Genomic DNA, 5,798 nt, shown 5'->3' with positions numbered 1-5,798 from the left:
ATTATTCTTGCGTCCTTGGCTGAATGTATTGTCACAGCGTTGCTTAAGCGCCTTGATTAATCCGTACACAGCATTTACCGTCTGACAGCCCTCCTCATCGGCCACAGCATCCAGGTAGTCATCGTCACCCACTAAGCAAAGGGTGATGGGGACGGTGACCGCTGCCAGCAAGGCCAACATGAGTGCGATCATTCTGATGTCAACACCGACACTGAAGTGACTCCTGAAGCTCCCATCTGTAAGTGAATGTGACAAACGTACTACAAATCGGTTTTTCAAGCGTATACTGGGTATGTATAGAAGACTGTTATGAAAATTATTAATCTATCTAACTACAGCCAGACGCCTTGATCCTGTAAGGAGTGGTCACAAACAATCGCCTCCATGTCGCCCTGTCCCCTGACATTTCGCTGCCCTCCCCCCAGCTCACACCCTCCTCTGAAATACCTTTCCACTCCATCCCCATCGGTCTCCTTCTCCTTCTTCCCCTTTCCACCTCACTCACTCACACTCTCCACGCTAGCCTCTTACTCTCCATCCTCTCCACATGGCCAAAGCACCTCAGTGTATATCTCCTAACGCTGCCTATCACATCCACATCCTCGCATAACGCTCCTTCACTCCCTCATTGGGCAGTCCGTCTCACCATGTAGCTTCACATTCTCCTCTCAGATAACTCATTTCCACTGCTCTCATTCATGACTTGTATCCTTCCAACAAGGCCCAAGTATAGTTAGATGTGGTATCACAAAACTATCATGCAGCGACTTTTTTAGTTCCATGCTCACATCCCTATTTTTCATCACTGCTTTCAAAGAGACAACAACCTTTATTCCCTGTTGTACCCTTTCAAGCACTTCACCATCTAAACTTGCACCCTTACCCATCACACTGCCCAAGTATTTCAGTGCACTCACATTTTCCGTTTCCTCATCATCGAACCTCACTGTGTATTCACTGACTTCACTTCTCTCGAAAACCACAACATTACTCTTCCCTAAGAGCAGGGAGGTTTTAGGAAAGGAAGAGGTTGTGTAGATCGGATATTCATTCTAAGGTCATCAGTGGAAGAGTTTCCAGAGAGGGGAAAGAAGTTATATGTGGCCTTCATGGATGTGGAAAAAGCATATGACAGAGTGAACAGACACGGAATGTGGAAAATATTAAGAATATATAGAGTAAACGGGAAGCTGCTGAATGCCGTGAAAAGTATGTATGAGGGCCAGTGGCGTCACCAGGGGGGGGCTAGGGGTGCTTAGCCCCCCCAAATCAAGGACTCATCCCCCCAAAAATTGTAGCCCCCCAAAATATTAATAATAAAAAATCACCAGCTTACATAGTATGCTGGCAGCTCGGCATTGACCCACCTAGCTTTCCCCGAACCCCTTACCGCCAATCCACTTTTATTCTTGCATCCATATTAGTTTAATACAATATTATTTACAGCTATATAATGCGATTAGTTATTCACAATTTACGTAAACCTATGACTCAATTAATAATAGTTATAATATATTAGTCTCCCATATACTTTTTCCAAGCTTGGTTTTCTTTGAAATATATTTATTGCACAAAGAATGCAAGATTGTATTACATTTATCAGACTTATTATATATTTACAATATATAATATGATATATATTAATCACGGAGCTTTAAAATTGGATTATGCAGTCTAAAATATCTGATCTTTGCAATTTTTTACAAACTCGAATGTTCAGAGTCTCCGAACTCGGAATGTTTGTTTACTTTGAGAAGTGTCTGTGAACTGTGGCTAAATCCTGTGTTGTTTTCGGTTTTATTTGAATGTATTGGTTTCAGTGGCTGTATAGACGTTACTAAGTTCCGGTATATTGCTAGCCACCTCACTTTACCTGTTCATTTTTGTTTTTAAAGATATGAGATCTAGCCTATACTCTATACAAAGAGTCAGCAGTACTTAGTTGGTTCAGTCGACACTCGACTGTCAGAACTGAATATCATTTCCCTTTTATAGGCTGTTCTGCAATAATACATTTGCGGATATTAGCCAGCAGCCACTCAAGTGATGAAAAGGTCATCTAAAAATCCTCAGGGACAGGGTGACATAAGGAAATTCTTTCGCACCCGCACCTCCAAAGATGACTCATATGAGTGCCAAGAAAAAGTGGCTGTTATTGGGAATAAGGTGCCAGAACCAACCCCAGATAACTCCAAAGCTGAACCCATTCAGGCATGTGTAAGTAGCCCTATATCAAACTATTTCAGTAGTCATTTTATGAAGCTTAAGCCAGGATTTTTTTTATTGATTTATTTTTAAATTGGCTAGGCCTAGGTTATTTCTCATTGTTGCAAATATATTGTCCTAAACGTACAGAGTGGGAAAGTAGGCTAAAACTCTCTCTCTCTCTCTCTCTCTCTCTCTCTCTCTCTATATATATATATATATATATATATATATATATATATATATATATATATATATATAAAATATATTATATATAAAATATATTTTCTCATTATTTTTTTAGCCACCGCCCAGCACAAGTGATAACCTTGATATACCTGCTGAAGAACCGGCACGAGATCTGTTTTATAATTTTTGTTTTTTTGTGAATGGCTTTGTTTTCCTATCACAGTACCGGTAATGGAAGATAAATCTTGGCAATTATATCTATATACATTGAATAAAGAGCTTCTTTGAATTATCAAATTTAATATGGTAAGACTAAGAAACCGTTATGATACCACATAATACTAGCAGTTGAAGAAAAACTATTATCTGCATAAAAGCTTTATACAATTACCTTATACACATTATATCATAAGGCTTACTGATACCTGGTATTAGGCCCATCAATATTCATGTGTCCTATAAGTTTCTTATTAATAGCCTGTGAGACCTTATTTTACTTTTTCTTCATCTATAGGCCTCAAAAATGCCCCTAAATCTGCTCAATTTCCGAAAAATTTTCCGGAGGGGCTTACAGCGCTCCCCCGTATCCCCCAGCTGCATAGGCTCGCTTCGTTCGCCCCCCCTCCCCCTTCTACCTACACCAGGGCTACAGCCCCCCCAAAATCTGACCCCTGGTGACGCCACTGATGAGGGCCCAAAGGCTGCAGTGCATATGAACTGAGTGAATTTTTCTGTCTGAATGTTGGATTGAAACAGGGATGTGTCATGTCTCCATGGTTATTCAATCTATATACAGATGGGATAATAAGAGATACAAGGTAGGGCAGTGGATGTTGAAGCGGCCCTAATGAGAGAGAACAGCGTTTGAAAATTTCCTGTCCTGTTGTTTGCAGATGTTACCGTATTGATAAGTGAAAACGAAAGGGAATAGCAAGGCTTGGTAAATGAATCTGGGAGAGTGGGTAAGAAACGGAATCTAAAGGTGAATGTAGGGAAAATATTAATTTTTGTTTTAAATATTGACGATGGCATTGGCAGAAGTATGCGTTCTCTGAGTGCTTTCTGGTTCTTGATGTCACCACACTATCTATTCGGCTTTAATTTTTTTTTTTTTTTTTTTTTTTTAGTGGAAGTGCAATATATAGCCTTGATTAACCCCGACAGTATAAGAGGTCCTTCAGTAATTAAAAATAAAAATCCCTCTGTACCCTTACTGAAATTATATAAAAAATGGGGGGGGGGGGAGTCATAACAAAAGTGTACAGTCCTACTCTAGCTTATACCAGAGGCTTTCAGCAAACCCCGCAGGGTGTGGAATGTGAAGAATTAATAATACCTTAAAAAATTTTCGGTAATGTTCTTAGACGACCTTTCCATGAATAACAAATCACTGTAGCCAGAAGAGCTTGGCCTCTCGCTTACTAGGTGCTATTCTCTACCTCAGTGACCTGCCTCTGCCCAAGATCCTTCTCTTTACCTTGCCCTATCATTACCCTATTAAAATATTCGAAAAAAATTTCATGAGGGTTAGCAATGTTTAATAATCTATCTATCTATCTATTGCCAGACGCCTCAATCCCGTTTGGGGTGGCCACAAACAAATCGCCTCCAAGTCACCCTGTCCCCCGCCATTTCACTGCCTTGCTCCCAACTCACACCCCCCTCTCTCATATACCTCTCCACCCCATCCCTCCATCTCATCCTCGGCCTCCCCCTCCCTCTTCCCCCCTCCACCTCACTCACACACACTCTCTTCGTCAGTCTTTCACCCTCCATCCTCTCCACATGGCCAAACCACCTCAGTGTGTTCCTCATAACGCTTCCTATCACATCCACATCCACACCACAACGCTTCTTTATATCCTCATTCGTCAGCCTGTCTCTCCACGTGACTCCACAGGCTCCTCTTAAATAACTCATTAAATTATGAAGATTATTTACCATCTACTCGTATAATAAAACAACTTCTATTATTACCTGACAAAATGTATACACATACTATACCTCAGTCACATACGTTAGAGCAGTGGTTTCCAACCCGTGGGGCGAGCCCCCCTAGGGGGGCATGAAAGGCTGCCTGGGGCGGGGAGGGCGCGAGGACTTGATAAAGAGGGTAATTATATTTGAAAACTATGAATTATAATGGAATTCAGTAATTTCAAAATATGGAGAAAGTATTTCACATATGAATAAGAAATCTAGTTATCTGAATATATAAATAATTTCAAAGATTAAGAATCTATGATATTTATTGACATGTGGCAACTATGCCAGCAAAATACAGTATTTGAGGACGGGGGGCGCAGTGGACGTGTCATAGGGGGCGCGAATTAGAAAAGGTTGGAAACAACTGCTCTAGAGTATTTCTGTCCTCGGAGTTATTCAATAACTAATGAAATATATAGCAGCTGGATGTACAATGGCTTCGCCGTCCAATTTTACCTCACAAACTAAACCATCTGCAAGGGTTGATGTTATATTAAGAAACAGGCGGCAGAATATATAATACCTATATTTCTAAGCGACAATCCTCATTTTCATGTTGCTGAACTCACTTCCTCACATTGGTGAATGATCTTGTCTTGTTCATATTAACCTACTTTCTTGCCTAAGTATACTTCATTAATGTAAAGAAGTGTTTAAGTATTTCACAGTTAGTATTATGACAGAAGGAAAATAGAAAATTATTTACCAGGGCTACTGTTAGAGCCAAAAAGTGCACTACCAGGTTGATTGTTTATGTACCTTCTGCTGTTCAATGGATGTATATTCTCTGCGACATTACCGCCAGAGTTCCTACAGCAAACTTCGAGAGGAACATCCTGGCAAATATTTTCACGTCATATTAAGAATTCATGTATGTGTGTGTGTGGGCGGGGGGTACTAATTTAATTCTGTTACCAAATATTTTGTACTGTTGCTGCAACTGTGTGCTTTATCCTTTCAGAATAACCTGCCCTTGTGCTGAAAGTCGGAATTTAGCTTTCTTTCTCAGTTAGAAAAATATACACAAGTTATCTCGTTCTTTATACTTCCTTCAGATGATGTTTATTGTTAAAGATATAATTCATTTAGCCACGACATACATTTTGTGTGCAAGGGTTCAGCAAGTACTCGTTTTTTACAGGTGGTGTGTGAGTTCTGTACATGATTATGGGTCTTTCGGGGAGGTCTGTGTGACTCGGTTGTTTTTATGGAGACAAACACTGAGGCGACAGCATTTCAGTTAAGTTGCTTCTGATCATCTTTTCTCCCACACTGTGAACTAATCCTCCTGAAAATGATTCATAAGAACACAAAGATATAGACTACGGATGGATTAATGCGAAAAAAAAAAAAAACATACAAATTCTTTTGTTGTGCTTTGCTGTCGTTTTCTGCTGGATTATACTATACACACAATA

The sequence above is a fragment of the Coenobita brevimanus genome, chromosome 61 (assembly GCF_032717465.1).
Source record: "Coenobita brevimanus isolate Jiangsu-jjx chromosome 61, ASM3271746v2, whole genome shotgun sequence".
Taxonomy (NCBI): Eukaryota; Metazoa; Arthropoda; class Malacostraca; order Decapoda; family Coenobitidae; genus Coenobita; species Coenobita brevimanus.
Note: the sequence above shows the minus strand (reverse complement) of the source record.